Source organism: Rhinopithecus roxellana, chromosome 15 (genome assembly GCF_007565055.1).
Source record: "Rhinopithecus roxellana isolate Shanxi Qingling chromosome 15, ASM756505v1, whole genome shotgun sequence".
Classification (NCBI taxonomy): domain Eukaryota; kingdom Metazoa; phylum Chordata; class Mammalia; order Primates; family Cercopithecidae; genus Rhinopithecus; species Rhinopithecus roxellana.
In genome coordinates this window covers 37693401-37704132 of record NC_044563.1, presented here as the reverse complement: position 1 = coordinate 37704132, position 10732 = coordinate 37693401, and the positions used below count along the sequence as shown (strand labels likewise).

General features: G+C 43.1%; 1 pseudogene across 1 annotated transcript; it reads right to left on the bottom strand.

The window, feature by feature from the left end:
• Positions 1–5227: 5227 nt before the first annotated feature.
• On the bottom strand, positions 5228–5695 carry LOC104666431 (annotated as a pseudogene). Its single transcript, XR_748549.2, has one exon. The product of XR_748549.2 is annotated as a 40S ribosomal protein S15a pseudogene (transcript).
• Between the last annotated feature and the right edge of the window lie 5037 nt (positions 5696–10732).

Sequence of the window (10732 nt, the reverse complement as noted above, 5' to 3'; positions counted from 1 at the left end):
ATCAGCAGTAAGACGTATAAACAAAAATCCCTGTAACATGAATAAGTTTAAAGGAAAATGCTGCGCCTTGAGATGCATATGCAAACATCTCCATAAACCTTTTAGCAGCATTGCTCCGGCAAGTCCCACCTTATTCCTAAAGGCGGTTTTTTCCTTGCTCAGTAAACAAATCACACAATGGGTTTTACACCGAGATGTTCCATTGCCCAGGGACGGGCAGGATTTTTAACCAGCAAGTACTTGCCTTTAAGCACTTGTTTAACAAAGACACATCCTGCACAGCCCAATATCCATTAAGCCTTGAGTCACCACAGCACATGTCTCTGGCAAGGACAAGGTTGGGGGTAGGGTCACAGATTAACAGCATCTCAAATACAGAACCAAATGGAGTCTCTTATGTCTACTTCCTTCTATATAGACACAGTAACAGGCTGATCTCTCTTTCTTGATTATCTGGCCCTAAACAATGTAAAATCATTGTACTTTTATACCCTTCTGAAGCTGTGCCTACGCCGACAAGTCTTGTAACAGCCTTTTGTTTAGGCCAATTTTTTTTTGCCACTGATTTAAAGCAATGACAGAGATATCTGCTCCTGTGTCTACCAACCCTTCAAACTGTTTTCCTTGAATAATGGCCTTACACACAAGTCTGCTCTCAAACACCAGACTTGCCTAATATGAAGCTTTTCCTGCCAGATCAGTGCTTCCGAACCCTCCTGTTCTTTTTATTTTACTGTTTCCAGCTTTAATATAAGGTAGGAGTAATAATTGAGCAATCCTGTCTCCTGGACTGGCACTCCAAGGAATTGAGGAACTAATAACCAATTGAATTTCGCCTTCATAGTCTGAATCAACCACACCAGTATGAATTTGAACTCCTTTTAGATTTAAACTTGATCTTCCTAAGATTAGTCCTACAGTCCCCTCAGGCAATGGGCCGTATACCCCTGTGGGGATTTTTTTTGTGGAGGCTCCCCTGGAAGCAAAGAGACTGCTTGTAAAGTACACAAATCTACTGCTGCACTGCCACTTGTGGCGGGGGATAATTGCTGTATTGTGATAACTGGCTTATTCCCTGAGACATTTGCGACAGTGGGGGTTGTTATTCCTGAAAACCCTGAGGAACAAAGGGTTGAATTTGGGATGCCCCAGTTTGTTGCGGGGCCTGAGGCTGGCCCCTCCTCTCGTTTCCTGACAGTGAAAGGAGGGGCAGGCGGTTCCTGGGTCTTGGATTTTTCTCCCAGGCCCTAAGGCAGATAGCCCTGATTTGCTCAATGGCCTCATTTGGCATTATTGCTTGTTGGTCAACAGTGCTCCAATTTTGACCTATTCCTAATAGTTGATCTGCATCTATGTTAATTGGAGGATTGTCAGTCCTATTTTTTCGGACCTGTACTTGTGCCCCATCAATCCACCAAGTCTTAAATTGTAAAAATTGAGAGGGTGAGAGTGATGATTTTGCCAGAATCTCCCAGTCATAAGGAATGAGTCTATGTCCATGAGCAATGGAATCTAATAATGTTCTCATGTAAGGAGAGTTGGGTCCATACTGTTTTACTCCTTCTTTCATTTCTTTTAGCATTTTTATAGAAAAGGACTGATATCTGGCTTCAGCTATGGGAGGCTCTCCCCCTTTTTAAGAGAATTTTTATAAAGCTGTGATAAGAGGCATATTTACTTTTAGTTTGCCCCATTGTTACCCTAGGTTCTTCCGAGCGCACAAGCTTACCACAAGGCTGACTGTAGAAGTACTCGGGAGTCTCTTGTCGACTTGTCCGGCGTACCTTTACCTTAGAGAAAAGCTTCCACGTTGGACACCAGATGAAGGGGTGGTTTGCCCTTCCACACCTGTGGGTGTTTCTCGTTAGGTGGAATGAGAAACTTTAGAAAAGAAGTAAGACCCAGAGACAAAGTCACCAGCCCTCAGCTTACAGAGGACCCATGCCGGCTCTTCAGAGTTACTTTCCCTTTCAGTGGGTCCGGGTGCGCTGGCTGCCTCCCGTCCGCCTGCTCCCTCCCGCGGCTCAGCCTGGGGGGGCTGAGGCCTGCGGCCCGGAGAGGTACGGAGGGGGTTCTGTGGACAGTGGGTCCTCGCTATCAGGTAGAACAGGATGGGGGGGCAGTCGGTTGCTTGGATTTTAGCGGCCGAGCAACCAGTGCCTTGCAGGGTTCAGAGGCTAATTGGAAAGGGGACAGCCAAGGGGGCGGGTTCCCAGCTAGATCCTGCCATATGAGGATATATGGGATATGATCCGGGTGACTAGCATGCCCAGGCTGGAAAACATTGGACTTTACTCTAGTGATGACAGGAAGACAGAATGTCCCTTCGGGTGGCCACTCTACGTTAAGGGCGGGCCACTCGGAGCGGCACAGAGTAATTAGCTTTCTCTTCCTGATGTCCATACCAAGATCATGGCCCCTTGCCCTAACATCCTTGAAATTCCTTATAAGGAGAGATAGGGGAGTGCTATGGGTATTACCCATCTTGAACAGTAGCGCCCGGAGTGGCGCCTGGAACAGGTCCTGCAAGGGAAAAGTGAGTTGTGGAATATCAACAACAAGTTTACGTCAGTCGCAAGCGCGCTCCAGAGATCTGGGTCGGAATAAGTGCAAACAAGAATCAGATGAGAGCCGGGGGACGTCTCCCACCGGTCTCTGCTGGCTGTCCTATAGCGCGTCCGCCAGGACTTATGCCAGCTTTCAGCTTCAGACCTCGCGAGTCACAGATTCAGAGCGGACTTAGAGAGCCGCGAATTCAGACAGGCCTAACAGCCTCAGGCGGACTTAGAGAGCTGCGAATTCAGACAGGCTAACAGCCTCAGGCGGACTTAGAGAGCCGCAGGTTCAGAACGGACACAGACAAGCAAAGACTAGCCGGCTCACCTATTAGCAGATCGGTCTTAGTAGATCCGTTGACCGGGGGTCTGGTGGGCTTGGGGGAATACCGGACGAGCCCCCAAATGTTATGCCCAGACCCTTTGTTCCCCGAAGACCACCAGAATCCAGAGTCAAAGCCAAGCGGCAAGGATCTTTAATGCAAGTTCGAACTTGGTCCCTCCGTTCTACAACATACAAGAGGGCCCTGAATGATGCATGTGGCCGCTTTTTATAGCCCGATGCATACAGGATATGTAAGGTTACAGAGGTACAAAAGAATTCTTTTGGTTGCAGCATTACAACTGGTAATTGGTTAATACAATTAACAGTTTTCCATTTGTTCCCGCGCTTTTAGTAAAACTACAAACGGTTGTGATCTTATCAGGGGCTCTCTAGGTGGTGTTTCTGAGATGTGTGGGGGAGGGGGGATGTGTTGGGCTCAGGAAGTTGGGAAAAAATAGAGGATTGTGTTTGTACTGGGCCCAGGACTAAGATATGTGGCAGACACCGGTAATTAGAGCAGGACAGAGACTTTCACAACGTTTGTCCTTACAATGTCCGGAGTCTATAGATAACCTAATTAACCTAATTGGTTGGGTCCGGGGTCGATTTTTAACTAGGCTGAGGGCGCCGCCCGGGCTGTCAGGGTGCCGCCCGGGCTGTGAGCCTGTGGACTTCATTTCTGCCTTTTAGTTTTTTCCATTTGATCTCTTTCACTAAGTCTCCAAACTGAGCTTATTTGTATTCCTGATGTCACCCTGGAACCACATGGAGGCCAAGCCTAGTAAAAGGGAAATATGTACTAGGTGGTCACTAGTTCTGTCTTTGAACTCTGATGGTACAAAGTGCCTGAGCCAAGCAGCAGCCTGTGTTTAGCGTCTATAACCAGAAATCGTGGTGATTGATGCATGCAAACCTTAGTTCCCCTATAAGGCTGTGAAAGCAAAATATCTTGGCTCCCCCAAATCACTAAGCTAAAGGGAAAAGTCAAGCTGGAAACTACTTAGGGCAAACCTGCTTCCCATTCTATTCAAAGTCACCCCTCTGCTCACTGAGATAAATGCATATCTGATTGCCTCCTTTGGAGAGGCAAAACAGGCAAACACATAACATATATGATTACTGAGCACTCTAATGGCAAGAAGAAATTAAGACCAGCTGGTTGTTAATTTTCATTCTTTTAATTTTAGCCAAGACAAACCCCAATTCAGTTACTTACCTAGGGATAGGTCTCAGGCTGAAGACTGCTCTCTACATCCTAGGAACAGGAACAAAAAGTTCATCTTCTCTGTTGAAAGTGAAGTTTATCTACCTTTCATTATCATGGAAGTAGGAAAAACTGTGTTCCTTGTGTTGGAAGCAAGTAAAACTCCCCCCAAAAAGGGAATTGTACCACAAAATTAACTTTAGATCTTGACCAAATTTTGGGAGATCAGAGACTCTCTGGAGGTGGTGCTTCCAGGCCTCAGCAAATTGTCCTATTGGTTTGAGCCATAAAGATAGCTCAAACTAGTACCAAGCACTGATATATTTGTCAAAGGTCAGGGGCACCTCCACTCAGAATCCCTTTGCGGTTACCAAAATGTGAACCCCCAAAATCTGAGACAGGTTTTGGTAAATTTAGAAAGTTTATTTTGCCAAGGATAAGGATGTGTGCCCATGACATGGCCTCAGGAAGTACTGAGGACATGTGCTAAAAGCTAACATCCAAGATGCGTGTGTGTGTGTGCATGTGCGTTTGTATTTAAAAGAACTTTGTGTTTTTATTCTTTTTTTCCTCTCCTAGGACCTTGATCTTTTTTTTTTTTTTTTAAGCAAAAGTTTGTTTTTTCTCAGTTGGCTGCATTCTGTTTTCTTTATTTACTTCTCCTGTCTCTCCTTTCTCTTGCACCCTCTGCTGCATGATGGATCTAAACTAGTTTATAAAAGACTGGGGTTTCTTAAAGGAAATGGAGAAGGTGCCAAACTTCCTTTGGGAAGGAAACCTGTTTTTCCTTATGGAACCCAAAAAGTGTAAACAGACAAGTGTGTTTCAGGTTTTAAACTGTTTCCTTTTGTACTGTGTTACCTGATCTACTGACTAAAATAGTTATTGCAACAGAGGCTACTCTTGGGTTCTTAAAGAAGAGTGCAATTTAAACACTTAAAAATGTCTTTGTAATAAGAAAGATTTTTTTCTAAGTCCACTGTAAAACATCACATGGTCTAGCCTCGTAATAATTCTTCCTTTTTGGAAAACCAGGATTCAGTGTGGGCTCTCCCCACAGCTCAGAGATCCAGTTAAAAGATAGGTAGTCCCTATCTAAATAAAATTGGTCTCCTTATACAATCCTCTGATAGGTATTTATAATTTTTTTTTTTCCATGAGGCATTTTATTGGTAAATGTATGTATTACATCCCTAGAAAAAGAATCCCAGGATTTTCCCTCCTGTGTGTTTTTCTCTTGCTTCTTCATGGTCCATGATGCCAGCTGAGGTCGTCAGTACAATGAAACCAAGCTGGCGGGATGGAAGCAGGTTATTCTGCCATTTTTCTAGATCTTTGAGTTGCACATCAAATCTGGGGCTGATCACTCCACACTTGTTTAGCCTGCCTGTAAGGTTCACAACAATTTTCCTAGCTCTGTGATCATCAATGATTTCAAATTCGCCAATGTAACCATGCTTCATCATCACAGTGAGAAACCGGACGATGACTTTGGAGCACGGCCTAATAAGCACCTGGCGTTTGCCTCTCTTTTCGGCATTGTTGATGCTCTTGAGAGCATCAGCCAGGACATTCATGCGCACCATTGTGGCAGCGCGGAAAGATGGCGGAAAGACGGTATTTATAATTTTATGTTTGGTTTGGTATTCAACTTTAATCTCCCTCTAGCACACCAGACTTTTTCTCTCCATATTATTTGATTTTCACCAGAGTTGTTTTCTTTAATATGCAAATTTAAAGCTATTTAGCTGACACTTGCCTAGGGTTATGAAATAGGTTATCAAGAATCTGAAAGTCTAAGATAGGAGAAAAAAGGTTTTTACAAATCTTTAAAATGTACTTCTATCAGCATATCTAATATGTCTATGTATTTATGTGTGGTGCACACAATGCTTCACTACTGAAAATATATAAGACAGCTCTAATTAATTGACTTAAAGAAAAATAAAAGCACTGAATTCAAATACTTTACCAGAAAAATGAAAGACTGGCCAAATGCTTTGTCAGGTTTACATGACTTAAGTAAAATCTTTAATAAATAAGCTGGCTTTAAAATTATTGGTAAAGTAATATTAGAAATGCCTTAAGAATTACCAGCATACATTTCTATTTGCATTTATTGATCAAGAAATTTCATACTTATCCCTGCCAAAGGTGTCAAGATTCGGCATAGAGGTTACAAAATCCAAAAGACTTTAAACAGAAAAGGGGGAAAACGTGAAATGAAAACATCTTGGGGTCCCCACATCACTAAGCTAAAGGGAAAAATCAAGCCAGGAACTGCTTAGGGCAGACCGGCTTCCCATTCTATTCAAAGTCACCCCTCTGCTCACTGAGATAAATACATATCTGATTGCCTCCTTTGGAGAGGCTAATCTGAAACTCAAAAGAATGCAACCATTTGACTCTGAACTACCTATGACCTGGAAGTCCCCTCCCCACTTCAAGTTATCCTGCCTTTTCCAGACCGAACCAGTATTAATTTTACATATGTTGACTGATGTTTTATGTCTTTCTAAAATGTATGAAACCAAACTACGCTCTGACCACCTCAGGCACATGTCATCAGGTCATCAGGACCTCCTGAGGCTGTGTCACAGGTACGAGTCCTCAGCCTTCGCAAAATAAACTTGCTAAATTAACTGAGACCTGTCACCTTTCTGTATTTTGGTATTGGGGGTAGTTTCATGGGCATACATTATGAAAATAAGTAATTCAAAATCTAAGCTGTTGGAATTCTAAACTATTTTGAGCCTTCAAGGAATGTGAATTTCAGGTCCGAGTCACATGACAGGCAGCTATAACCTAGAAAGTTGTAAACCTTAATATCTCTGACTATACAGATTCTTTTTCCTTACCTGCATTGTTTTGTAAAATGCTGCAAATGGCTAAAGGGCACCAGGGAAGACCCCTTCCCTCTCCACTGTTGACTTTTATTATAGATTAACCTCTCTTTTAGCTTTCATACAAAGATTTCATGATTGTCACATTGCCTTAAAATGGAATGTTATTCAACTCCTGGGTGATGGGTTCAATCAATTATACTTCAAATCTAGGCATCATGCAATGTACTTTTGTAACAAACCTGCACACGTAATTCCTTAATCTAAAATAAAAGTTAAAAAAAGAGGCACACAGGCCGGGCGCGGTGGCTCAAGCCTGTAATCCCAGCACTTTGGGAGGCCGAGACGGGCGGATCACGAGGTCAGGAGATCGAGACCATCCTGGCTAACACGGTGAAACCCCGTCTCTACTAAAAATACAAAAACTAGCCGGGCGAGGTGGCGGGCGCCTGTAGTCCCAGCTACTCGGGAGGCTGAGGCAGGAGAATGGCGTAAACCCGGGAGGCGGAGCTTGCAGTGAGCTGAGATCTGGCCACTGCACTCCAGTCCGGGCGACAGAGCGAGACTCCGCCTCAAAAAAAAAAAAAAAAAAAAAAAAAAAAAAAAAAAAAAAAAAAAAAGAGGCACACCTGCAAAATCATTCATTAAAACTTGGGGGAAAAGATGGAATGTGAAATGCAATTTTTTTCACTGGAAAGTGCAAGGGCTCTTGTATTGGTTCAACCTTGAGAACGCGCCAACAAACAACACAAGGCGGTGTGGAGCAACATGCTGTTTTAATGAGCACCTGGGTGCAGACAGGCTGAGGCCTAAAATGGCATCAGCCCCAAAAGTGAGGATGGGGCAGGGGTTTTATAGTCTACTGTAAACAGGAAGTGTTCCAGTCTGACATAACTGCTACATGGTACCCAGACAGAGCCTCTCTCTCGATCTCCAGGGGGCACATGTCTTCCAGTCAGCTGTCTTCCTGCTTCTGCTATCTTGCTGACTCACGCTGCTGACACAAAGCCACTTGGGACTGGGCCTGAGGAGGGAGGAGTTATTCATCCCCGCCAGCTTTCAGGCCCCAGGGAGAATCTTTCATTCCTGTCTATTTGGTTATAGAAAAGGGAAAAGCAATGACTTTCTCAATGACACCTCGGAAAGAAACACTTAATTTTGGGGGTATTCTTGAGAGATGGGTTGGTATCCATCATGTCGTTGTAGCAGGAGCATCGTCTGTATTGTCTGGTGGTTAACTGTAACAAGAGTTTTAATGGCTTTTATTATCAGTGGGATAATACAGGGGAGAAATAGGAGAAACCCAATGATGAAGATTACTGTCCGTACCAGAGTTTTAAATCCTCCTCAGTCAGAGAGCCACCCTCCTAGAAGGTTCGTCGGGTCTCATCCCTTTCAGATTTGGACTGGTACATGGGTTACTTTTCTGATGTTTGAGGTGATCTCTAGAACTGCTTTTCTGTTTTTGTCTATGTTAAGACAACAATTGGAGATATTAAACTTACCACAGACCCCACCCTCTTCTGCTAATAAGTAGTCTAGTGCTAGCCTGTTTTGATACATTGCCGCACACATTTGGTTTGGTTGTTGTGTGAGCATTTCCAGGGCTGAGGCGGTTTGGTTAGTGATTGTCTATAGAATAGCCTATAGTCTAATTATTCGATTTAGCATATATATGGGAGTGCAATAACCCCATGAACCATCCCCAGCCCAAGTGGCAGGGCTGTAATATTTGATGATCCATTGTGGAAGCCATTTGTCTTCTTGCCATCTTTGGCTTCCTCCTAACTTTAAGGATCGTTTTCTCTGTTTAGGTTATCATATACAGGGACTCCAAGGGTGTTGCCCACCTGCTTTGGAAGTAAAAAGAATCCAGGTTTAATTGTGCCTAGGAATCAAGTACTTTGCCAGTGATAAGGTAGTCATGAGTAAGCCTGGGTTCCACATATCCAAAAGAATCCATCAAGGCAATCCATTGTAGGCTAGTAGTGCTCATAGGATTGTCCCATAGTGCACTTAGGTGGGGATATGTGGCATAAGGGTTAGCAGTGTTTATACAGTACTAGGCCTTTTTGGACAAGACAAAATTGAGGTAGCTTAAGTTAGAAGGAGACCAAGCTCCATGGGGTAACCTTGGCCACCACTCTGCTGTGGAGGCATTGACTGTTAGGGTTTGGTGACAGGGACTTTTACCTATGGTGCGATGGGTTTCATCAGTCAACTTGTGGGATATGCACACTGTCCCTCTTACTGGGTTGGTAAATGTCCAGGACTGTGGGTGTTCCTGAGGAGTGAAAGTGAGGCTGGGGTTTTGGGATGTTAGTAAGTAAGGGGGAATGTCTATCCCATACCACGGCCACTGTTAACTCATATGAGCTCCCCGACATATCTAGCAATTAAGCACATTCATGGTAAGCGCGATGCGTTTTCCTAGATCTACAAACAGGTATTTTTCCTGGCTTGGGAAGGAAAATACCACAGGTGATTTTGGGGGAGGGAGTTGTTGGTTTTGGCTTTTGCTTTGGCTATAATCTGTTTTCTCTTTACTCATCTAGCACTTGAGTGTTTACTCCCTGTTGTCCAATTTTGGTGCAGCAAAGCCACTGCTTACCTTTTGGACATATAGCCCCGTCATGACTGCCAGATACTCCTAAATTTTTTACTTTATAATAACTTTTCCCTGATTCAACACATTCCTCGATTAAGGTTCCATAACAGGATTTTTCTATATGAGTATGGTAAATAAAGGATTATCGCATTTTTTCTCCGTAGTGGAAAGACTGATAACACTCATGGCAGCTCAGAGGGGCTGCTGTGGACAGCAGGGCAGCTACTGACAATATTAGGATTGTGGTGAGGGATATTCCTGTATTAAGACTTTTGGTTAGAAGTGAGGTACAGCAGGCGGTTGGGTAGATACAGGCCATTTCTGAAAGCAGATGATTAGTCTTCCTTGTGTTCTGGTTCTAAGAAAATTTTTTGGGGGTTAATTTAAGCTTGGTAGGAGAAATTGGCCTAGACAAACACTTAGCTGTTCATGTTTTGGAGGAAGAAGTAGCCTTGGGGGTGGGTTTGACCCTGGTGTGATGGATCCAGTGGGAGAGTCCCTGGACTCTCACTGCAGTTGGCATGCTGAGTATTACAGTGTAGGGGCCTGTCTACTTTGGTTGTAGTTTTTTGTGAGGGTCGGGTTGGCAGATAAACATGTCTGTGCCTGCAAGACAGCTGAGAAGACAAGGAGATGTCGACAGGGAGAGGCATGGCCTCATTTGCTGCTTAGAAGTTATGGTAATCTTACTAAATTGAAGATGTAGCTATTTTCATTAAACCAATATCAATGTCTTATTTACTAAAAATTGCACAAGTGAAGAACATTGTGTTTTGCGCTGGGTTTATAGTTTTGTAACCCCTATGCCAAATTTTGATACCTTATAGTATTTGGCCAGGATAAATATAAAATTGCTTGATCAATAAATGCAAACCAAAATGTATGCTGGAAATTCTTAAGACATTTTTGTTATTATTTCATGAATAATTTTAAAGCTAACTTATTTATTAAATATTTTACTTAAGTCATGTAAACTTGAAAAAGCATTTGAATAGTCTTTTTTTTCTGATAAAGCATTTGATTTAAGCACTTTTATTTTTATTTAAGCCAACTAATTAGACCTCTTTTGTATATTTTCAGTAGTGGAACATTGTGTGCACCACACATAAATATATAGACATATTAGGCATGCTGATAGAAGTAGATCTTATAGATTCATAAAACCTTCCCTTTTTTCCCCATCTTAGACGTTCAGAT